Source organism: Rhinolophus sinicus, linkage group LG10, assembly GCF_036562045.2.
Source record: "Rhinolophus sinicus isolate RSC01 linkage group LG10, ASM3656204v1, whole genome shotgun sequence".
Taxonomy (NCBI): domain Eukaryota; kingdom Metazoa; phylum Chordata; class Mammalia; order Chiroptera; family Rhinolophidae; genus Rhinolophus; species Rhinolophus sinicus.
Genome location: NC_133759.1, coordinates 110,395,730 through 110,420,510, shown reverse-complemented (window position 1 = coordinate 110,420,510; position 24,781 = coordinate 110,395,730). Strand labels below are relative to the sequence as shown.

Genomic DNA, 24,781 nt, shown 5'->3' with positions numbered 1-24,781 from the left:
CACCACACTCAGTGCCTGTTGGGGTTGAGCCAGTGAGTGAGTGAATGAATGAATGAATGATCGGACCTTGTGGGCAGATGGAGACCGGACTTGCAAGACCACAGGCTCACGTCGTCGCTGGCCTGGTCTGGACTCTGGTGCCCCGGGACGGAGGGGGGTGCCCCCCAGAGAGCCCTGTCGGACCTGCCCACCCAGAGTCTCGGCCTCAGTTGTTTGTCCACCTCCCTCTCACGTAGGTCAGGGGGCTCAGAGGGATGTGGGCGCACTGTGCCTCGAATGTTCCCGCTGACCCGCTGGTCCCTGGGCTTCTGGGCTTCCACCCCAGCAGCGCGGCCACAGCCAGCCTGCACTCTGCAGCCTGTGTCTGTCGGCCTGTGTCACCTCCACCGTGTGCCTCCTTGACTATGGGGACATCGGTTTGCACGTTTCGTTGCTGGACGTCTAACTTCCATGCAGTCCGTGTGCACAGCACTGCATCCTGCAGACCTTCCAAAGCTGACATGGCTGCCGGCAGCGTTGCTCATCCCCTTCTCACCTCCCTCCTCCCTCTGTGTCTTGCTGCAGTGGACGCTGCCTTGGTGACCATTTGCCCCACGCTTCGGCTGTATCCTTGCTCTTCCTCTGTGTCCAGAAATGAGGAGAAGACGTCTATGATCCCTGAGAGGAGGAAGCTGCCAGCCTGTTCTTCTCGGATGTGCCAGGTCATCAGCAGGCCCTGACCCAAAGGTAAGGGATGCTCTTGCTCATCAGACACTCAGCAAGGGGGGCAGGTGTGCTGGGGTCATGGGACAGGCCTGGAAGGTGTGGGGTCAGAGCCGGCTGTCCTGCACAACAGGTCCCTTAGGGACCGACCTTTGTTCAGAGCAGTTGCCCATCCAATGGAGTGAACAGACTGCTTCAGGGTACGGCGAGAGGGTTTGGGGGCCCTGGGATGGTCTGAGTGGGTGGTGGCCTGTGCAGTGTCCTCCCTCATGAGTTGGGTGCTCTGTGGGGTGTCATGGGTTTTGCTCCCACCACGTAGGAATGTATGTGAGTGTAAAACCACCACGTGTACAACACGGAACACGTTAGCATTGACTCACATGTATCTGAACACAGGTTCTTCCCTGAAAAACCGTCTAAAATGCTGCATTGAATTCCTAAGTGAACGAGGTAGGGGGTTGAGGTGGCCATTCTGACGGCACTCCACTGTCCTGGTGACCCAGCTGTGCTGTCTGCTGGAGTCTCACCTGCAGCTGAAAAGCAGCTGGACGAGCTATTTCCTGTTGACGCTTTTAGATCATCACTGTGCCCTCTTCTGTCACCTGTCCTCTGATGGCTCAAGGCCTGAGGCACCTCGTGTGTCACAGACTCGGCAGTTTGCAAACCTGGCTGGTGCAGGTGCTGCTCTCTAGGAATTCCTTGTGTGATGGAGCTGTGTTGTAATACCTCCCTCGGACAGCAGGAGGTGCTGTTGGTAAATGACAGTGCAGTGAAGAGTGGCTTTTAGGCTTGGGGTTCACAGCTTGCCTGCTGCCAGCTGGCGTTAAAGGATTCTATAGATTGAGTTTATTTCAAGTGACTGTGATACTTAGGCTCTGCCAATTCTAGTGGACTGGGACTTTATGTGGGACAGACCCCTTCCAGGACTGTGAAGGCATGCCTGCTTGTGGTCAGATGGCTCTCAGATGTGTCGGTGGCTTTAGAGTGACGCTTGTAGGAGGTGGCTCTGGAAGGGGGGCCTGAGGAGGTGCCGTGAGAAGACAAAGCAGCAGGGCTTCTGGGCTTGAGGCGAGGGCATCATGAGGACCAGAGCACGGTGGGGTAGAAGGAACCAGTGGGCAGGGCTGGGGTGGGAGGTGGTCGAAAGCTGGGCAGGGCCAGGCTGGGGCACGTGAAGCTGCCTGGTCACTGCTCCTGCACGTGCCCTTCAGACGTCTGTGCGGGCCTGCCATTTTCCAGGCCTTGGTGCAGGGTGCTGGGAACCCCAACCCTTGAGGTGCTCTTGGTCTAGAAAGAGGGAGGATGGTAAGGACACATAGTTCATTCCACACCACGGCCCCTGTCCCTTCAGCTGACATCATCAAGAAAGTCTAGGGGGACCTGGGCAGTGACCTTGGTGTGAGACAGACCCCACTCTGCTGATTTTTGGCTGTGGAACTCTGGACAAGTCATTTCTTATCTGTAAATGGAGATAATGACCTCTCCCATAAGGTAAGCATACACAGGGGGTGAGTGAATTTCCTGGTGGACAGTAGGTGCTCAGTAAGCATGCAATGGGTGCCCGGGAGATACCCGTCTCTGGTTCATCATGTTAGATAACTGTTACTCTTTCCTTCCTTCCAGAGGTCCCGTCCGTCCCAGCCTTAGTCAAGTGCAGGCCCACCTGGGGACCCCGCAGCCTGCTGGAGGCCCTCTGGCCTCAGCCCCGGGCCGTGCCGCTTGGTCTCCCTGTCACTCCGCCGAGGCTGTGTGCTCGCTCCATCAGCCTGGCGCGGGGTACACACTGAATGGATGTTTGTTAAATGAATGGATGGCATGTTTCGCAGCCTGGCCTACCTAGGAAGGCAGGTGGCAAAACAGATGGCCCTTGGCTCCTGCGGCTCTCGTGGAGGAGTGTGCACGTCACTCTAGGTCTTCTTCAGGAACTTGTGGGCTGGGCACAGTTTCCAAGATCCCTTTCAGACAGAGCATTTGTCATTCAGTGACTTGAACTTTCCCAATTCTATTCCTGCCTCCCTCCTCCTCCATTTCCTGGTCCTAGGGCCTCGTCCCTAGAAGGTGCTTCTCTTGAAACAATGCCTAAGAGTCCAGGGGAAACTTCTGTGTGTTCTGCTGACCCCAGGTGACCCGCTGCAGTGGCCCAGCCTTTGGCTGGCACTGTGTTGAGCACCAGGGACAGAGCCCCAGCGAGCCTCCCTGGGCCTGTGGGGAGAGAGGGGTCTGGGAGCTGGCAGAGCTAGAGCCCACGTCCCCTCTGTAAGACCCCTCTTCTCCCTGGACCTCAGTTTCCTTCTCTGAGAAATGGGGTGATGCTTTCCCCAGCAGAGCTGGTGTGACATACTGGTGACTCGCCCAAGGCTACCCAGCGCACTGTCACACCACCGTCTCCTTCCCCAGCACACCCCGGCTCTGCTCCCCCACCTCTCCAAGGAGCAGAGTTATTTATCTGCCTGACGGTGACAGGCGGCAGTGGCTGCAGTTAGAGCTGCTGTCCAGAGATCAGCTGGCGGCTGTGGAGCCAACAGCCTGAGCTAATTAGGAAAAGGTCAGGCCGGCTCCCGGAGGCCCGCTTTTGAAGTTGGGCCTCACACTGGCGGCTGGAAGGAGCCTGGGACTTTGAGTTAGTGGCTTGGTTACCAGGACAGCGCACGGCTCATTCCTGGTCGCCTAGCCTGCCACTCTGAGGTCTCACCTTCTAGAGGTTCCCAGTGCCAGGGGGCCAGCCATCCACCCCTTGCTCCAGGATGGACAGACAGACAACGAAGACTCAGCCCCCAGGCTGGCCTTGCCCTGCCTGCCTCCCTCCCTGTGCCCAGGGGCAGAGAGCGGAATGCAGGCTGGGCAGTAGCCGCCCACGTGCCCCTGCAGTCCCTCTGACTGTGTCCTTACCATTTTTCTCTAAGTAAATTCACATTTTAAAAACTTAAATACGTTTATTTAAAAGGGAAGTTTTATAGCACTACTACAAATGGAAAACAACCCTCCTTTGCCATAAATAGAATTCATAATCATAAAAATAAATTCAGTGGAAACAAAACAATGTTATTAAATTCTAGTTGGATGCCACAGCCCAGGGGAGGCTTGGAGCCCAAGGCTTGCTGTCGCTTTATTAAAAAGGGAGAACAGCAAGTGTACAGGGGTGTTCAAGACTTACCAGCCCCATCCGAGACTTTCTTTTTGATGTAATCAGAAGCACTGAAAAGAATTAAATTGAGAGTAACTTTCTAATAAAATCATTCAGCATTATTTTATGCTGTGTCACCTAGGGATTGAAGTTGGCTGCACAAGACAGAAACCTGAGCATCGTGTGGTTCAACCCCACCTCGGGATTCATTTTTCTCATGTGAAGAGGGGGGTGGTGCACAGCCTGAGGACGTTCCGTGTACCTCCCTCCTGTGTCATTCTTACAGTGTCCTCATGGCCTCAAGATGGCTGCTGCACCTCCAGCCGTTGTATCTGCATCTTGGCAGGAAAAGGGGCGTGGTGAAGGGAAAGGAGTGTGCTGGCTAAGTCTCCACAGTGGGCACCTGAGCCTGTCCCCTTGCCCACTATGGTCCACGACTGCCTCACCGAATAGTTCATCTATTTGTGACACATTTACTTGGTGCCTACTCTTTTAGAGGCAGCAGACTCTGCCTTGGTGCTCCTGAGGTCACATGCTGGCACATGCGAGATGAGCCATGGCCCCTCCCAGTGCATCCCCCAGGGGCCTGGGCCTGCCCCTCCCCTCCCCCATGCCCTCCTCCTGCTGCCCACAATGGACCCTCTCAGGGGTGGCCCTGCCTCAGTCTGCACCCCCCTGCCTGCCAACCCCGGCTTCCCTTGGCACGTGTGGGTATCCAGAGTCAAGTGCCCAGTCTGCCTGTAGGAGCTGCCCTGCCCAGGGGAGTGGCCCTCTTCTCCCCACAGTCGTCTCATCTTGGGGCCCTGGGCCTGTGCTCCCCATATCCCCTTCTTGGCTTGTTTGTCTCCGCCTGGTGGGGGGCCAGGGTTTCTGCTCCTAGATCTCAGTTTGTCTTTTCATTTCCTTGCAGAATGCCCACCCCCAGGTTCTTGGACTTAATTAGCCGCAGGGAGGCAGGGCCTCAGGGTGTCCCCATCTCTGGCCTCTCTCTGGCTCCCTGGGGATCCCTTCTCCTTCAGGCCAGGGTGTTGGGTTGTGCCGCCTGCCCCACTGCACCCACCCCGGCCACATGCTTCGTTTGCCTTTCAGCCTGAGATCCCTCTCACCTTCTCCCCTCACAGACTTTACTCCTGCTCTGGCTGCTGACCCCTCTCCTTGGCACCAGGGCAGGGGACCCTCTACAGGCCCCAGATTTAAATACGGGTTCCATTGCTAACCAGCTGTGCAATCAGGGGCGAGTCGCTTAACCTCTCTGTGTTTATCATTGGTGTGACAGTGGTGACGGCAGCTGCTGGTGAGATTGACAGGCAATGAGGGAGTGTGGCACCTAGGCCTCCCCTCCCCCGCCTCTGCATGTGTGCGTAAGCATCTCTGCACACGTTTCCCGGCCCCGAGCGTCTTTGCCCGCCCTCCCTGCCCCCTCCACTGGTTCAGCCTCAGTGACTCACAGCTGAGGCTGCAGCCGGGCTCCCCATCCCATCCCAGCCCACCCAGCAAACTGAATCCAGCAGCCAAAGTGGGTCGGGGGTTTCGGGGAGCAGGAGGGCCCGGGGAGGGAGGCCGGTGCCACAGCCAGGTTCGTGACAGCTGTGCGGGTGAGATGTCAGAGGAGGGGAGGTGGGGAAGAGGCCCAAGGCTGGGGACGGCGGGAGGTGACGGGCATGCAGGCCTGGGAGCCAGAAGGGAAAGTAGCAGAGACCCTTGTTTTCATACTGACGATTTCATGGGCAGGGGGACGGGGAACGTGGCCCAGATCTCGGGAGACACTTCTCTGCCAAAGCGTGCCAGCCGAGGCTGGAGTGAGTGAGCTCCTACTGTGTGCAGGCCCTCTCTGGCCTGAGCTCATCTAATACAATGGCCCTGAGTGACTGCGGGAAACGGGGGTGGAAAGCGGTTGCCCCCGTTGCCCTGAGCCCGCACCCCGAGACATGCCTCACGCTTGCGTCTTGCAGCCGTGCTGCTCTCTGCATGGAGATGGAAGGCACCGAGCTGCCCATGTGGGGTTCTCTGCTTGTCCCGGCCCAGGCTCCTCCAGCTGGCCCTCGCCCTGTACATGTGCTGTCGCCAGCCTGGCTGCTCGCATGGGCACATCAGCAGGCCATGGTTCCAGGCTGAGGCTCTGAGGCTCCTGTGGAGGGACAGGTGGAGGTGGGGCAGTGCACATGGTGTGACTGCCCTTTGGGGGACCCAGGGGGCTGGAGAGCCCGACCCCAGGAGCCTTGACCTGGCTGGGGATATGGCTCCCACAGGCGCCGACCCTCCCACATTGGAACTGTGAGTGTAGGCAGGGCTCAGACGACATGGGTTAGAGTCCACTTCCTGGAGGGAAAGGGGCAGGACTTGGAGGGACAATGAAGTGGACTCTCCAGGTGTGAGACACAGCGGGAACAGCGGTGTCTGCACAGCACGTGGCATGTGCACAGTGTGGGAAGCGGCCTGAGCTGGGGCCAGGCTGGGAGGTAGGAAAGAGGCAGTAAGCTGGGCCTGGCAGGGGCAAGCTGGGGGCGTGTTTCTGCCTCCACCCTGCCCCCAGGGTATCTCCAGGTCCTGTGCCCCTCCCTAGTGATCTCCTCTCCCGAGTCAGACGCTCCTCGTCTGCGTTAGTATTGGCAGGCTTCTGAGTTAAAGCCCTCCAACGATACGGTAGTTTAAATAAGATGGAAATTTATTTCTTGTTCACAAAACAGCCCAGAGGTCAGTGGCCAGGGCGGGCAGGGCAGTTTTGACACCATCACCTGACTTCTGTATCTGAGACCAAAGTGACTGCTCCAGCTCCCACCATCACACCTGCGTCCCAACTGGGAAGGAGCACGCATGCCCGTTCCTTTTCAGGGAGTGATTCCGCAGTGGTGACTTTAGCTCCACGCACCTCCCGCTGGCTGTGCTTGGTCCTAGGCCATGCCTAGCTGCAAGGGAGGTGGGAAGTGTAGCCTTTATGTGGGTCAGGCTTAAACCTCGGAGTTTAAGTAGTGAAGGAAGAAGAGAACAGAAACTGGTGACCGGCAAGAGTTCTTCTGGGACGTGCTGGGGCCTCAGGACCTTGTGGGAAGAAGCAGGTGCAGGGGCGCCCCCCGCTGGCCGGGCTGGTGAATGGGAAATGGGGCTGGAGGGACCGGCCCACTCCCAGCGCCTCACTTTGGGCAGAAAGCCCACCCTTGCCTTTGCTAAAAGTTATGAAACAAGAGGAAATCATTAGCACATTTTGAAAGGAGAAGCCCCCGAGGCAGAGGGTGACTGTATAATGTCCCAATCAGAACACTGTTAAGAGTAGAAAAAGGTGGTTTTAAAACCAGGATGTGTGGTCCCTACCTCAAGGCCATCTTGTCTGTTTTCTGGTTGGGGGCACTGAGCCCCCAGGACAAAGCCACCCCCTGACAGCAGGGTGTTGGCCATGCCCTCATTCCCTCCCCAAGCACTTCCACCTCTCTGCCCCTGGGTTTCAGTGGTTCTGAGGGTGGGAGGTTCCTAGAAGCTGAGAGCATAGGAAGCAGCCAGAGCTGGGACCAGGCTGGGAGGCAGTAAAGAGGTAGGGTCTCCCCATCTGGGCCTCCCGCATCCAGGGCCAGCTCGGAGCTGTCCGGGGTCCTGACCACTGCACAGTGTCAGGCTGCTGAACGCGGCCCCCTCCTTCCTCTCTACACCCCAGGGGTACCCTGTCCACCAGCAGGGCCAGGTGCGGGTCAGGCAGCCCCGATACTCCTTCCTCCTCTAGGGTGGACATTCCCCCACCCAGGTGCACACTGTGCATAATGGCTCCCTTCCCCCACCCCTGCCCTATCCGTCCTCAGCCCGCAGTCTCCCTGCACATGTCTGTCTGCGCCACCCTCCCCACCACCCTCCCCACCACCCTCCCCACCACCCTCCTTTGTTGTATCCCGAGCCCTTTGTAGCCCAGCTTGTGCCTGCTATGGTGGGTCCATGTGGTGCACTCTGAGCTGTCCTCTGGGACTCATCTGTCCCCTGGGAACCGTGATGACACCGCCCTGTTGTTTCTGAGGGTTCCCACAGACACCAGATTCCAGGTCATGGATCATGCCTTCTGTCTTAAAACAACCTTTTCTCTGTTCTTGGCGTCAGAGTCCCTCCCACCTCTGGGCTCTTCCTTCTCAGGTTTCCTCAGATGTAGGTCCTCGGAAAGCCCCCCCCACCCCCCAGCATTAGCCACCTCTTCACACAGGTGGTGCCTGGCCTCTCTAGCTCCCGCACAGTCGTCTCTGTCCAGTGCAGGCCTTGGGGCCTCTCCCTTGTCCTGTCTCAGCACCCCACACCTGGCATGAGGACACCAACTTGTCGCAGCCCCAGCCTTGCCCGCCACCCGCCAAGCCCTCCTTCCCCTGCTCCCGACCTCAGTCAAGGGCAGAGCCAGCCCCCAGCTGCCCCATCAGTATTTACTCCTTTCTCCAGCGAACCAGCAGATTACGCTGACCTGACCTCCTCTCTCTCTCACCTTTTATCAGAGTGTAACAGACAGAAAAGTGTGCACCATCATAGGTATCTTTAGCTCAATAAACTTTTACCAACTGGACACACCCATGTCCCCAGCCCTGGAGACCACCTCTCCCTCCCGGGGCTGGACCCTCTCTGATTCCCTCCTTCATACTGGGGCCCCTGTGCCGGGGCCCAAGTCCCAGCCTCGCCACTTGCTCGCAGCACTCAGTTTCTTCATCTGTAAATGGGAGCCATGACACGATTACGTACTCCATGGTGCTGCTCCCCATTCACTGCGTTTAATGGCATTAGATATGTGTGTCAGCACTTGTCGGATCAAACACTTGATAGCAGTGAGCTGGCATTGTTACGACTGGTTCTCTCAGCCCTTGGGTACCTGCTGGCTTTCCAAGGTGGAAGCAGCGACACACAGAGACGGAGTGATGTGCCCAAGGCCCCCACCTGGCAAGTGACAGCCTGTCTGCAGACAAGCTCTCAGCCCCTCTGCTCCAGCGCTGTGGGGGGAGCCCCTCTGCTCCCACGTTGCGTGGGAACCAGCTGCAGAGTGATCACCAGCCTCCTCCTGGCCTCCCCATGGGGTCCTTGGGGAGCAGCGGGGAGCCCCCTGGAGAGGGCTCAGGGAAGTCAGGCTCTCGTCCAGTTCTGCTGCAACTTTGCTGTGTGACCCAGGGAGAATTCCTTCCCTTCTCTGGGCCTGGTGGGCAGAGGCCAGAGTTGGCAGGTTCTCTTGATGTGATTCCTCAGGCACCTTGCCGTATTGTCCCCCATTTGTCCCTGCCATGCCCTGGCGTGGTGCCTGGCACGTACTAGGTGCTTTAAGGTCTTTGTCTTCGGGATGCTGAAAGGCTAGGGTGTCAGAGCCATTGGCTTGTGAGAGGAGGACTGAGCCCTCCTGGGAACCATTTGCAGGAGGCCGGTTATGCCCACGCCGAGTCCGCCACGGTCAGTCGTCAAAGGTCTAATGCTTCCTCAGTGTGCAGGCGAAGCCAGGAGAGGCTCGAGGTCAAAGGGGGCCATCCCAGGGAGGGGTGCGCCCAGACACTGTCGGTCCCCAGGGCACAGGGAAGCCACCGTGGGAAGGAGACGAGAAGGCTTGGATGCTAGTCCTCCCTCCGTCCTGGCCTGTGACCCTGAGACCCTGAGACCCTTCCTCCCCTCTCTGCCTTCAGTGTTCCCTCTGTGCAGTGGGAGGCTTTCGTTCACTCCCTGAATCACTGTCAAAGCTCCTTGACCCACAGCCCCAGGCGTCAAGTTCTGGGGCTGGTACCTTTCATCCTTTACTCAGTGGCTGTGAAACCCGCAGCCTTTTGTCCCCAGCCCTGGGATCAGCCGAGCTGGCCAGGGGCCCGAGTAGCCTGAGCCTGGTCCTCGGGGCCAGAGAGAACAGCACAAAGCACGACGGGGCCCTGCCGAGACCTGGTGAGCCAGGCGAGAGCTGGGCCCTGGAAGTCCGATTTGTAAAGCTCCTGAGTGATTCTGACGGGTTTCCTGGTTTAGGAACCACTGCTTTTGTCCACCCGCCAGGGAGAGTACCCTCTCTGACACCCTGCCTCTCCTTGCACACCACCAGAGACGGGGAGCTCAGCCTTACACAGATGTCCATTCCTTTTCAAAACATTTTAAAACTTATTATAAAATATTTAAGGTGTGTCAAATATTTAAGAAACCTATAATAAATATTTCACTAATTATAAAATATTCAATACAGCCAAAGTTATGAGAATAGTCCCATGAATACCTGATACTGTCCCTTCCAGCTTAAAGCTAACCCCATGCACTCCCCGTGACAGGCAGGCTCGGAAGGGATAAGAGGCCTGCGTTCAAGGCCCCCACACCTCCCGCCAAAGCCTCCCACGTGCCCCTCTCTGATCCTCCCCGTCTGTCTTTCTAAATTGGTAATTGCGGTAAAGGGCACGCAGCGTGAAGCTCAGCATTGCACCCGTTCTGAGCGTGCGGCTCAGTGGCATTAAGCACCCCCACCCATCTCCAGACTTCTTGCCCCCCAGGTGAGCCCTTTGCTAGTTTGTGGTGGTTATTCTGGCACCTGGGTCACACCCTTGCTCTCTGTGGGACTGTGTAGAACCCACAGTCTGCATTCCTCAAGCTTCAGGTCATGGCAGACCCGTGGGCTGTGGAGGCTGGTACGTGGGCCGTGGAGGCTGGTGCTGGCATCGGGCGCCGTGTTGCTAAGCGTTCACATTCTTCCACTGTTGGTGCCCCCAGGGCGCGTGCCCCATGGTGCTGTGGCCGTTCTCTCGGGGCACTTCTCAGGTCCAGCATGTGTGTGCTGGGACACTTCTCACAGCTTCTCCAGGGGCACGCATGGCCCAGTGAGGCTGTGCTGGGTTCTCCGGGAAGGTGGACGCGGTCACACGTGAGTCCACCACAGGCCTGGGGGAGCCTGCTGTGTTATGCTCTGCAGGGATGTGGGAACCCTAGGCCCTTCCCCTCACCAGACATGCCGTCTCCTGCCTTTTCTCAGACAACCTGGCTTTGTGTCCATTCTCCGTTGGCGTCCCTTCCCCACCTTCCAACACGCCCACAGCGACCTGTTGGCCTGGCGTCTGGTTACACACAGGGGCTGTGGGGTCAAACTCCAGGGCTTGGCTGCTGCTTCAGCAGGCCAGTTATTAATGTCTCTGTGCTTGTCTGTACAGGGGAGAGTAACAGTACCGTCTTCACAGGGTTGTAAGTTAATAACGTTAACAAATGTAAAGCTCTTAGAGCAGTGCCTGCTGCATGGTCGGTGCTGGATGAGTGTGCGCTTTCGTTGTCTCCCTGGGGGTGTGGACCCAAACCGTCTGGACGTGAGCTGAGAGGTGCTGGACAGGGCTAGATCACCTCCTCTATTCTCCCTGCTGTATCTCTATGGAGACAGCCTAAGTTACCTTTCAGGGACCACGTTTACCTGTTGGAACCTGATCTTGCCTCTTCCTTGGGTGACATGGAGCCATGCTTCTCCGTTGTCCTTTCCTGGCCTTCGCCCCACATAATTCATGGAGGTGCTGCGACCCGTTATTCCAGCGGGAGGGGCACGGATCCTGGTCCCGACCTCCAGTGCCTTTCCTGGTTCTTGAGGCTCTCAGAGTCCGTTACTGCTGCTCACAGTGAAGGCCGGGTGGGGACACAGCCCACAGACTCCCCCACCTCGCCTGTGGGCGCCCCGGCCCTGGGAGTGACACGCTGTGTCCCCCTCTGTGACCCTGTCACCCCACCGCCAGGTGCCCCCACCTGAGCACAAGTGATGGCCCCAGCACTGACTGGAGGCCCCGTCCCAAGTGTTAGACTCCTTTAGGAGCCCTCCAGGGTTGGGGGCGCAGGTGCCCCTACGGCCCCCAAACCCGCTGGGCCTCAGGGCCCGAGCACTGTGTGCAGTGAGATTGAGCCCAGGGAGGGAGGCTGCTGATGCCACAGCAGCCTGGGGGCCCCGCACTGGGGGAGGGCGTGTGAGGAGAGAAGAGCCAGGAGGGAAGCAGCGCCTGCCCAGCCAGTGGCACGTGATGGCCCATGTGGCCTGCAGACAGGGTGTGGTCTCAGATGACAGACGGACAGATGGACCGAGACCCAGAGAGGCGGTGGGCAGTGCGGGCAGCCACATGCAGGATGCCTCCTGTTTAATTGACTCAGTGGGTGAGGAAAGATGGATCACGAGAGGCGCGCGTCCTCAGACCCACGTAGGCGGCTTCCAGTGCTGTCACTTCCACTGAAAATTGAACGTCCTCCAGCTGCTCCGTCGTCCGATTCCTGCCTGCCATGAAGTGATAACCAGATACTCGTGTGTGCGATGCGCGTGTGCAGTGCAGAGTGGGGAGGGCAAGGGTAGACCCGTGGCCGAGGAGCAAAGTCTGCGGCCCCTCCCACACCTAGGGACACACACACAGTCACACACGCAGTCACACTCACACTTCCTCCCAGTACGTCTCAGGCGGCAAAATGCTGGCCCCCGTGGAAGCTGTCTTGCCATGGCCCTGGGATGGGGACCCAAGGGCACCAGTGGCCTTTGGGCGGTGCCTGTGTCGAGCAGAGGGCTCACAGCCCCGGCTGGGTGACTTCCCTTCCACTCTGACTGCCCGTGGCCCTTGGGAGGCCAGGAGAGAGGTTGTGCTTAGAACAGTGGCGGGGACCACGTGGAAGCCCCTTTCTCAGAGCAGCTCCTGGTCACCTCCCACAGGCAGGCTGCTCAGGGCGCTCCAGGACCCCTGATCTCGGCAATTTGGGGTGGAGGGACTGCTGCAGAGGGGGCCCCAGCATCCAAGGGGATCTTGTAGCCCAGGAGGGTTCCCCGTGGCCCTTTTCTCTTACTCTCTCCTGAACGCAGACCAGGAGATGGTCTGTGGAAGGGGTGATGTTAAGGGGACAGTGTGTCCCACCCACGAGGGACAGGCCACCTGTGAGCAGCGACAGGCCCTGGGACCCGCTGCGATGCCCTCTCCAGGGCACCCTCCTCCCCACGGGCAGTGTCTGCTCATCCTCACAACACGTCTCGTGCTCCTCTGTGCGCGCCACACGTTTGTTGAGCCAGGATCTATAGTTGGTTCTTTCCACGAGTCATTTACTTAGTCACTGGTGTCATTTTACAGACGAGACCCAGGAGGCACAGCAGCCAGTGACGGAATCGAGGTCCAGGGTCATCCGGCAGTTCACGTTCTCTTCCAGCCTCTCTGACCCATGGGGACAGCGGCCGTGTCCTCTTCTTGTAGCGTAGACAGTAAATCTGAGTGACTGAGTCAGTGGACGGATCGCCGTAGGAGGGGGCTGCAGTCACAGGTGTCAGGGCTCAGATGGAGGTATGGGTCCCCAGGGCTGCCAGCTAGCGTCTCCCTCCCAGGGGAGCTGGGAATGATGGGGGCGAGGACTTGTATTCTGGTGGGGGTATCTCCTTAGTCTCAGACTTTCCAAGGGCCAAGTGACCAGGCTGAGTCCTCCCTTTGCTCTTCCATTTTTCCATGCAAGGGGCAGGGAGAGGGGCTAACGGCCTGGGGACATTCAGCAGTGGCCTCGGGCCCCCTCAGAAGGTCCTGGCTGCCACAGACTGGCTTCCCAGGCCTGACAGGGGCTTCAGTTCATGCCCCCATTCAGCTCGCCCACCCCAGTCCCTTCCCTGATTCCATCGGGCTGACTGGAGCGCATTCTCCATTCCTGGGGCATGAGAGCCCAGGGGCCTGGCCAAGTCTGCCCCACCTGGCATCAGGAGGAAGCCCCACCCTTTGCACGCTCCCTATTGGGGCCAAGTGGCTAGTGAGAGACGGGATGGGACCCAGACCCCAGGGGCCTCCAGTTTCTGCCGCCCCAGCCTCATGCTGGGGGACAGGCTCACTGAGCAGGGGTGAGACTGGGAGACCCCACCCCACTGGCTCCGTGCCGCCCCCCAGCCACCACACTGGCCCCTGCCTGTCCTCTCCCGAAGTGTCTCGGTGACTAACAGGAGACCAGCCTCTTCCAGATCAATCCCGTTTTGGCCTTTCAGCTATAATTAATGTTTGCTGTGCTATTAGCTTGATTTTGTATAGACTCTGAGAGATGAGGGCTTACAGAGCTGGCCCGGGGAGCAGGGGGGCCGCTGTGGGTGGCACTGGGCCCTGCTCAGCCTGGGCACAGTGTGTGTCCCCCAGGAAAGACGTCACCCCAACTCTCAGGCTCCCCAGGCGGGCCGCGCTTCAGACCCTCCCCTCGCCGCCTGCCCCGGGATCCTTACAACAGCCCCTCACAGCATAGGTGCTGCAGGGAACACCACAGAGCTCCGTGGTGCGTGCGTTTTCTTATGCAAACCCCTTGGTGAACCTACAGGGAAGATGGTCTGGCTTCCCCAGCAGGTGATGTTGCCTTTCTTAGGTGGCTGCTGCTTCCAAAACAGGAAGTGGGCGGCCAGGCTGAACAGGGCTGTGCCCAGGGGCACACAGCTTCTCTTCGCCAGTGCTGCCGGCCAAAGTGGCCCAGGGATGCCCAGATTCAAGGGGCACAGGGACAGACCCGTGTCTTGGTGGAGGAGGCTGAGGGTCCCATCGCACGTGAGCAGTGGAAGGTGAAGTCGCGGCCATCTTTTGGAAACACTGTCTGCTGCAGCGGCCACTGCCGGAAGCCTCATCACTTTCGTGTGAGTCCTGTTTTTCTCCTCCGGATGGTCGTTCTGAGAGGGTCTGTGCTTTTACTCATTTTGTTTCCTCTGTGTCCCCCATGATTACCCCACTGTGATGTCCATCTGTCCACTCGTGGATGGCTTGGAACCTAGAGCGGAAGGCCCTGCGAGGTGGCCCCAGGGGTGCTCTCACTATCCCGACCTCGCCGAGGGAGCTGGGGTCTCCCTCCAAGGCCCTGAGCAGCCCCACCCTGGGGCCAGCCTACCTGCATCACCCACCCCCCCAGGGCCAGGACTCGCCACGTGAGGTACCCTCTGAGCTGTGGCAAGTTTCCCTGGCAGAGATGCCTACTCTGAGCTGCCCCTGAATCATGGAAATCTGCGATGCACAGGAGCTGAAGCAGGCACATTTCACCTGATAAACGGCCGCTCACTTACAGGGGGGTCCCTGGCATTTCCTGCATGGCATCCAGAGCACATGGCCTTGGGGGCCTGAGCTCGTGCAGCCAGGAGACCTCCACCAAAGCATTTCTTGACCCTGAGGAAGTGAGAATGGCCCCAGCCCCCAAACTCTGCAAAGACAGCTCAGGAAATGAAACCTCACGCAAATCTTGCCCAGGAATGTGGGATCAAAAATCCTCAATAAGACACAAGCAAATCCAATTCCACAAATATTAGAGAGATAATCTGCCACTATTATGTAGGATTTATAGGGAGAATTCAAAGGTGGCTTAATATTAGAGAAATCTATTAACATAATACGTAGTATTGACAGGTCAGACAATGCCATGGTCATAAATGACAAAAGGTGTGTGATAAATTCCAATGCCAGTTTCTGGTATTAAACTAACTGCTAAAAATAGAACTGACAAAATACTGTATCACAGTGAAGAATCTGTGTCTCAATTCAGCAGCCAGCGCCATTCTCAATGATGAGATTTTTAATGATTCCTATTCAAAAACTTTTATATTAAAAAAACCCAACAGTGCCCTTTATCACTGTCCAGAAATTCTGGACATAGCAATAAGACATGAAACAGAATTAAATGGAAATGTTTACAGGGAAAAATTGTAGTTATTTGCCAGGGATATGATATGAGACCTTAGAAACTCGAGAACCAACTGAAAAAATAGTTTAATATGAGACCTCAGTGAAGGTCCTGGGTTGGATATAAAACAAACATAAAGATCAATAATTTTCATCTGTACCAGCAACAACCAGTTGGAAAACATAATGAAATAAACAGTCCCCACTCACAAGGGCAACAAAAAATACCTCACAGAATTCCCAGGAATAAATTTACAAGAAAAATATAGGCTCATTATGAAGAACTCTGTAAGTTTTCCCAAGAGACATAGAAGAACACAGGAGTGGGCTGTGTTGGAATATTATGAACCTGAAGCTTCTTCCGAAGTTAATTTACAGGAGTGACGCAGCCCTGTCACACCTCGGCCGTGCGTTTCCAAGAGCTGGATGAAGTCATTCTAAGGACTCATCGGAAGTAACATGCCGACGAAAGAGGGATGACAGTGGATGTCTTTCCTACTAGAGGAAGCATATTACAGTTCCAAGGATTTAAACAGTGCTGATTTGGTGGTAGGAGAGAGGGGAGGGGTTTTCAGTGGGACACAATAGTCCCACACAGAGGCATCCCTCGGTGACCATGCAACAAGTTATCGGCCCAACAAGGAGCGTGCGAGTGAAAGGGGGTCTATTAGAAATTATCCTGGGACACCGAGCGTAACTGGAGACTGTCCCAGGAACACCATGACCTGGGGTCACCCCCCTGTATAGGCGTCTGTGGATGGAGACCTTCCATGAGTTCAGTCACATCCATTTCCTTTCCGTGCCTGGACAGGACGTGCGGGCTCCGGCCCCGCTTGCCAGGAGCTGTCCGTCTGTACTCTGACTGAGGGAGAGGCCGGGAGCTGCCTTTGCCATCCAGGGACAGGACAGCAGCCTGATCGGGGGGTTGGGATGGTGGTGGGGGGTGTTCCAGGTGGGAGGAGCAGTATCTTAGAGAAAATGCAAGAAATGCAGGTTGACCATCACCTCCTAGGCAAGGTGGGGGACAGGCAGGGACTGTCACCAAGGTCTGGCTGGCCTTTGAAGATGTGGACTCTCTTGAGGGCAGTGGGGAGCCCTGTGGGGCTGCAGGGGAAGGAGGGGCCAGGCGTGACCCGAGTGCCCTGAGGGTGGGGCTAGAGCATCCCACGCGAATGTGAGGGACCAGATTATTCAGTATATGGTGTCAGGGCAGGGTGCTGCCTGTCGGGGGCTGAAATCAATCTGGATCCTTCTTTACACCAGTGAAATACTTTCCAGGCTGATTGAGGGTTAAATGTCAGAATTCAAACCTTAAAACGCCAGCGGATAGAGGCGGATAGAATCTTGTGTTAGGAGGCTGGGTCCGCCAAGCTGCACAGCAGTGGGAGCTGTGGGGGTGGGGGTGGCAGGGGATGCATTGGTTAGATGACACCCACAGTAGCAAGAGTCTTGGGCCCAGGCCTGGCTGAAGGGCCGGCTTCCTCCAGGAGCCCCCTTTCTGAGAGGCCAGCTCGAGGCCACAGTCGGCCAGCTCAGGCAGGACAGGTTTTGGTTCTCACAGCTCGGAGGGACCCAGACAAGGCTCCTTTGCCCTTGGGACACCAGTGTCCTGGGCAGCCACCTCCCGACAGGTGTCCTGGGGGATCACTTGGTGTGTGGGGGGGTTGGTGACAGAGCGGCCTCCTGGGGTTTGACTGCTGTCTTGCATTTTCTCTATGGGAATAGCAAACATTCCAGAAGTCGAGAGAACCTGGGGTGGCAGGAAGGGATTCCCAGGGTCGTGACAGAACTCTCCAGAACACACAGGAGAGAGCCCTGTATCTGACATGGAAACACCTGGTTGCCTAGGGGACCGTGCTGGGCTGTCTTCCGCCTTGTGTTGGAGCACCCCCCCCCCCCAGTGGCTCATTCTCCCCTGCGTGGTGGCCCCCCAGGCACACCCCACTGTGCGGCCCGGGTGTGGTGGATGAGTCCCGACCTTGTCCAGCCCCGGGGCGTCCCTCATGCTTCTCAGACTGGACTTTGCCTGCTATTTTATTTCCCTTATTAATGTCATGTTTGAGGGCTAATTGCTAATTTATCACCTCCGCTTGAAAACCATGCCCAAACTCTTTAGTACAATTAATACGGCCGGAAAGTATGCTGATTAAATGGTCACAGCGACGGTGACGTGAGGCAGGAGCTGCGCTTGCAAAGGCCTGACCGGGTGCTGGGGTTGGCAGCGGTCACTGCGTCTGCGTGAGTGGACCCGGGGAGTGGGGGACGGGGGAGGGAGCTGCGTCCCGGTGTCCCCAGAGGGCCCTCCAGGGTCCAAGGACCAGGTCCTGTCCTGGCGCCAGGCCAGCATCACGGCTCTGAAGGGGGGGTCGGAAGGGGCTTCCTGGAGGTGGAGGCTCTTGGAGGTCAGGGTTCTACTAGGAAGAGCCAAACAAGCCCATCTGCCTCGAGTCTCAAATCAGCCATCCCTCCAAACAACTGGAGAGATTCAGGTCACACTAAAGATAGAACTTCCCAGCTGCCAGGGTTGTGAGGGTGTGATGGGGAACAATGCCAGGTGTGTTTGGGTCACCTAGACCCTTACCTGGCTTTGATGACACTCTTCGCAATGGCAGGTGGACTGGTGATCCTGGAGAGTGTCCTGCGTCGTCCCTGGTCCCTGGAGGCCAGCCAGCCACCCTTTCCCCCACGTCCCTCTCAGCGCTGGAGCAGGAAACCATTGCAAAGTGATTTCTCCCTCCAACGATGCTGTACTTCATGTTTTTTAATTTAAGAAGATGCCCAGTGGAAGCATAACAGACCATTAAGTGTTTGGGTTCCTAATTAACTCCTCAGCCTGGAGCTTTGGGCCTGGAGGGAGGAGGGAGGAGGGCAAGCGCCAGCCCGCGTCATCCCCGGATGCATGCAGGACTCCAGCCCCCAGCCCTGCCCGTGGCCTCGGCTGGATCAGGCCAGCACTGGGGATGCACACCTCTGGGCTGCAGCTCGGGGCCCCTCTGGGTTCAGGGGTGGGGCCGGAGCTGCCTGATGGACCATAACACTGTGCTCCATGGACCCAGGTGGGGCAAACACTGACTTTCTCCTGTGCAAAACCCTTTCCCTCTCTGGGCCTCTGTTTCCCCATCATCTAACTGGGGTAACACAGATACCTGACTTCCTGACAGTGGAGAAGGTGCTCTGCAGACAGGAGGCACTCGTGTGTGGGGTTCTGGAGGAAATGAGAGGTCTCCTCTGTGTGCACACGTCCTGCTCATGGCAGCCTCTGGGTAGGCAGGGGGAGGCCCCGAGGCCGTGGAATGCCCGTGGTCACTGGCAGGTGTGTCAGGCTCTTAGTGCCCGTCCCAAGCCCTGTCCTTCCACGCCCTGCGACCTCCACTTCCTATGGGGTGGGGGGAAAGGTGCAGGCCATGGTTCCTATGCCTAATGCCTCCCAGGGCCAGCGGAGGTTGGGGGCTGGCCAGGCCCGACCCTATGGCCGAGTCCCAAGAATCCTGCTGAGCCAGCAGAGCTGGGAGCCTGCGCCAGCCTCCTTGGGTAACTAGGGAGAGAACGGGAAGGAGACGGCAGGTCCTAGAGGGTGAGGACCTGGGGACAGCCCTCACTGGGCCCCCCATGTGGGCACCAGGGAGCATGCCACAGGCCTGCTGCGTCCACCCACGCTGCCTGGAGTTGTGCACCCCTCCCGCACCCACGGGACGCCAGGGAGCAGCTGGAGAAGGAAATGGGTGTCTGCAGGGCGTGTCTGGACTAGGCCACGTGCCGGAAGCCTCAGATAAGCATTGTATAGTCCTCACTGTAAGCCTGGTAGAGAAGGAACAGGCTCAGACGAGTTAAGTGACTTGCCCAAGGTCACACAGCCAGAGAATAGCAGTGCCCACACTCAGTCCTGGCCTAGGAACAGAAAGCCTGAGATGTGCGTGGCCCCTCAGGAGGTAGGCCCTCCTCACGGCTGCTCTGGCTGGTCCGGGTCAGGTCGCGTCGTGCTGTCTGCTTTGTGGTCCCAGAACCCAGCATATCCATCACGGCCCCGTGGGCTCTGTGGCAGAGCCAGGCAGGTGCTGGCAGTAAGAATGATCTATTGGCCAAATACCGGGACGGTGGAAAGTTATCTACAACTTTCCAGCCCCCACCTCCCGACCTGGCCCTCAGCCGAGGCTCATGTTCCTGTGGACGTAGAGCGCCCACGCCATCCGCAGAAGCCCTGGCCTTGGGTCTGGGCTCTGTGATCGAGGAGAGGAGCAGTATTTTTAGACAGATGCGTTCCTGTCCCAGCACGGCTGCGACAATTATGCAAATCCGGTCATAAGAAGTTTAAAAGCCTGGAACCACCATATTTCTTTATTTCATTAGCAGCGACACAGGCTGCAGAGTTGATGTGACAGAAGGAACTTGGTGCCAGCCTCACGCGCTCCATCCCCATCGTCCTCGGAGCGAGAGGTACTCTCTGCAGTGGGAAGTATGCGGGGTCAGGACATGCACGGGGTGTGGGGGGCCCTGGGCAGGGAGACACGAGGCCCCAGACGTCTCAGCCAGGAGACCCTTGGCGGTGCCTGCTCAGCCCTTATGTGTTACAGGCAGGGACCGAGAACTGGAGGAGGGACGTGGGGACGACTTCTGGCCCCCACTGGTCTGTGGGGACCTCACCATCCCGGGTCCCTGGCAAAACTCATGGCTGTGGAGGAAGTGCCTGGATTCAGACACGAACTCACAGGGCTCTCCCACTGCCCAGCCTCAGAGAGCAAGGTGGGTGGGTGGTAGCCCGCTGGTCCTGTGCTTGTGTCTAAGTGAGTCCACTGTCCTGGTGGGCGTGCTTCTTTAGGAAAGGCAGATTTGTTTCACATGCAGGGTCCTCTTAACCGTTCCCTCCGTCCTCCCCATCAGGTGCCTTTAAATGGCAGCCAGTTCCATCAGGGACACTGCAGTGGATACCAGGGACCTTGGGAGGCAGGGCTGTCCTGGAACGGAGTCCCAGTGAGTGGCCGCCCCTCCCTGCAGGCCTGGGAAGGGCCAGGTGCTAACCCTCCCTGAGCACCTAGCAGCAGCTCAGCATCAGTGGGTGCGGAGCCGACTTCTGATAGGTAGCTGTTGAGTCAGCAGGTGAGAGGCCCAGGTGGGTTTGTCCCACCTGACTTGTGAGGGACCTTGTGACAAGTCCCTTCACTCGCAGGGCCTTGGGCTTCTCATGTGGGCCATGGAGAGCATGGTGGCTGTCCCATGTCCCTCCTACCTTGTAGGACTGTGGGGAGACTTAACGACGTGATGGCTCTGAAGGTGACTTGTTTGTCATGACTCTCGTGGTAGCCAAGAATCTAGCTCCCTTTCTGGGCCCTGCCATGTCCCCTCTCCCAGGGCTATTTCCAGTGACTCACCGACATGTGCTGAGACACAGGTGTGTGCACACAGACACATGCTTGAACAAGCACACACATTTGCACACTTGTGAGTATATGGACACATGTACACAGCCCCAGAGGTGCCCACACACAGGCTGGCCTTGGATGTGCACAGACCAATCCAACCACTTAGGGTGCTGCTGGAGCTGGGGGGCCTGCAGTGTGTTCTGGCATGCCGTCTGCCTCACCAGCTACAACTGGGCCCCGGATCCAACCTGCTAGGTAGGGAAATGGCCCCATTTTAAAGATGAGGAAACGGAGACCATGCATCTAGTTCCTATCAGAGCCAGAAACAGAATTGGCATCCTTGCGATGTAGCCAGGCTGGGCCTCACGCTTGTCCTCTAAGAAGTAGGGTCATTGTCATGTGACCTTGAGGGGCTGTTGTGAGCCAGTGAGTGAGGGGGCGGCAGACGCTGGCTGGAGTCTGGTGCCCAGAGGGTACTGGAGGGTGTGGCCTGCCTCACGAGCTCTGAGCTGCTGCTGGGCGGCCAGGGCCATGTATGCAGAGAGAGGTCTGTCCACCTGGGCATGGGCGACCATGGTTTGCAAAGTGAGGACATCAAACACACATTTCTAATCCAGCAGGTGTGGCCCAACGCTGAAAGGGGCGGGTGGCCACATGGGCATTTTATGTCTTTGCAGAGGGCGGTGACAGCTCTTATGGGCCTGACAAAATGCAAAAAGAAGGCAAGTGTTAGTGAGAAGCCACATGCCTCAGGGAGGAAGCACCTTAACTCCCACCTCACAGATGAGAAAGCGGAGGACCGGTGTCCTGGCTGATGCCCAGGGAGGGACAGTTAGAGTTTGGGCTGAGGAAGAAGGTCTCACAGGGAACAGCAGACTATGAGGGAAATTGGGACAGGAGAGGGCAGTGGCTCGGAGACCCAAAGCAGGAAGTGTTTGAGCAGCGAGGCCAAACGCTGCTGCGAGGCTGAGCAAGATGGAGTGTGCCCTTGGAGCTGGAAGGACAGGTCCCCAGTGACCTTGGTAGGCGCAGGCTCAGAGGGCATGGGTGAGGGCGGCTGTGCTGCAGGGGCTGAGAGAGAAAGGTAAAGTGAGGGGGTGGAGGTGGGCAGTGGCTGCAGGGTGTTCAGGTCGATGTGTTATTTTTATGGAAGGTTCTAGAACATCTAGTCCAGCAGCCATTCGTTGCATTCCTAGTGCTTGGTAGCTGAATGTGACCAGTGGCTGCCCTGTTGGACACACACAGACGGTTGGCGCCATCACAGTTTCATGGGCGGGCGTGGGGGAGGGGGCTTTCGAGTGGTGGGCTCATTGGAGGTGGTGCCCTGACGTAGCCCAGCCTGGGTCTCTCTGAAGTGTGGGGCCAGGGGACCTGTGGGGGCAGATGAGTGTCCATGCCTCCCCGTGACAGGATCCTGAGTCGGGTGGCATGTGGGGTGCAGGGCTGGGCACTGCAGGTGTGTGGGAACCAGCTGTTTAATGTGTGGCTGACTGTGCACAGGGCACAGGTATGTGTGACCCCCGAGAGGAAAGAGCTTTGTCAAGGACAGTCTGTGACCCAATCGGAACCTTTCTAGGTGCTCTGGCCCATCCCCTGGGCGGCTGTTTCCCGAGGCCCTGCCTGTGTTTGGCCCCATGGGGCACATCCTGCCCCCCCATCCCAGGGTAATTCTGAGAGGGCCTGGGAGCTCAGCCCTGCAGCGAGGGGCCTCCTGGAGGGATGTGTCACCTGCTGGACCCACCACCCAGCCACACCCAGCAGGAGGACGGGGTGACTCACTGTGTGACCTTAGACAAGGTCGTCTGTCTGGGCCTCAGTTTCCCCTCTGTAAAGCGAGATGTGGAATGAGAACTCTGGGTCCCTCCCAGGCTGAGGTGGTAGAGGCTATGGAAAGGGCAGAGGCATGTCTTCCTGAGGGCGGGGACCTGACTGCCTGGCACGCAGGGCAGGGGTCAGCCAGCGGGGTCACAGCCACCTTGCAGATCCCCCACCTGAGGCCAGGAGGCTGGGGGAGGACATCCCGTTGCAGGCCTGGCTTGCGGGGCAGGTGTGAGGCACCAAGGTGAGAGCAGAACCCCACCAGAGGGTGTGACAACCCCACCCGGCCCCCTCCCCACGCCAGCCAGGCAGATGGAGGAAGCACCAGAGCGTGTGTGTGTGTGTGTGTGTGTGTGTGTGGTGGGGGGTGTACAGTGGAGGTGAGACTGTCCCCAGAACCACTGGCTACTCACAAGGTGCCAAGACAGAAGCACAGATTCCTAGCCTGTCACACTGGTGGGGGGACCCGTTGTGGCCACAGGAGGGCCTGGCTGGACCACGAGGTGCCAGTTCACCCACATGTGCTGACATGGGTGCCCACACGTGTGCTGAATAGACTCCCCCCTTGTGCACGCAGGCAGCCCCAGCACACGTGTGGGCACCCATGTGCATGCAAGCCCACAGGTACTCAGCCTGGAGCCCGTGAGCGCTCGGGCCCTGGGCCAGCCCAGCAGTGGCTCAGCGGCCACCACTGCGCGGAGGGGCCCTGGGCGTGGGGGTGGGGAGGCCTGGGGAGCCCTGGAGCCCGTCCCCCTCCTGCCAGGGCCTGCCTGTGATAAGGGTTCTTTAGGCCTGTAATCCTCCTTAGCTTGACTTTGGGTTATTTTGAGCAAGAGATTAGAGGTGATTATGATCAGCATTACTGAGGTGCTGCACTTTCTGGATGGGGGGCCCCCCTGCACCCCTTCTGGGGGCTGGGGCAGGAGCCAGCCCTTCAGCCCCACTGATGGCACCACCTTCCCTGCCCACTGCCCAGCAGGGCGAGGGAGGGCTCGAGTTCTCTCAGGAGCCCAGAACTCCCCCATGGGATTGTCGATTTTATGTCACAAGCCAGCCCATGCAGGGTCGGACCCTAGCTTCCATTTAGCAGGCTCCCTCCTTTGGGAAGAAAACCCAAGCCTACTCGCCCTGCTCCCAGAGCCGTTTCTGACTGCGCCCAGAGAGCCAGTGTTGACTGTCACACAGCAACTCCAGCCACGCCTGGGGTGGGTTCCGCCAAGGCCCCCACGGCCTCTCCTCAGCCCCAGCCCATCTGATCGCTCCCCTTTCTTTAAACCAGAAACAGGCTCTGCCCTGGGCACCAGATCAAAACTGTTCTTTATGAAGTTTCCAAGGGGGAAAATCCATTTCACATCATACGTCTTTCTCCTAATTTAAGCCGCCTCAGTGCAGACTAGTTGCAAACGTCAATATCAGTGAAATGCACCCAGCTGGCCGCCCGCCAGGCCACAGCGGTTACAGAGGCCACTGTAAATCCAAATACTAACAAGCAAACACACACCCATTCGTCTGTCCTGCAGGAGAAATACGCAGCCAAAGCAGTGACGCTCGCAGACAGGGGTCCTCCTGCCGGGTGTGGGCCCTGGAGGACCAGAAGCCCACAGGCGGGTGCAGCCGCATCTCCCCAAACGCAGCCTGGCCCCTGCCTGCGTGCACCCCACAGTGCCATCCTCAGTTTGTGTGCAGGCAAGGGGTCACGGAGGGGCCCAGGGCCAGGCACTCTGACAGTCAAGTCACTGTTCAGGCAGGAGGGGGGGAGGGGGTCAGAGGTGGGAGGGGGAGGGTCAGGTCCTTATCTGAGCCTGGGGAGCCTGGCAGAGCTCCCCCCTCCAGGCCTTGCTGCCAGGACCGCCGACGTGGGGTGAGGCAGCCTCCAGGTCCCTTGCCCACGAGGGAAGCCACAGGGACCATCCAGCTGGCCGCCTGGGGAAACTGAGGACCAGAGTGGCACGATGTGCCCAGGCCACGCCACAGGACGGCTCAGCCCAGGGCTCACCAGTCCTGGATGCCTGACTGGTGTCCTGAGCGTCACTGAAGGGAGCTCAGAGCGCCCCCTGCAGGCGGCCGCAATGCTGTGGCCTGGCCCTCTGGGGACAGACAACAGGGCCTTCAGGCGGCAGGGCAAAGCGTCTGGTCACTCGCCAGCTGTGTGGCTTCAGGTTTTATGAGGCCGCCCATCTCAGCTGTGTGCAGGCTCACACTTGACC

General features: G+C 58.2%; 1 long non-coding RNA gene across 4 annotated transcripts in view; it reads left to right on the top strand.

Annotated features, from left to right (window-relative positions):
• Positions 1 to 24,781, top strand: part of LOC109455710 (protein ELFN1) — a 64,989-nt gene that overhangs the window by 32,139 nt on the left and 8,069 nt on the right. For 2 of the 4 annotated variants that reach the window (XR_002138703.2, XR_012489938.1), the window contains exon 2: positions 565 to 726. This is a non-coding gene — a long non-coding RNA (protein ELFN1). Of the gene's footprint in view, positions 1 to 564; positions 727 to 19,746; positions 19,834 to 19,882; positions 20,494 to 24,781 lie in introns of those variants that run through there. The other 2 variants (XR_012489939.1, XR_012489940.1) reach the window with 2 other exon arrangements.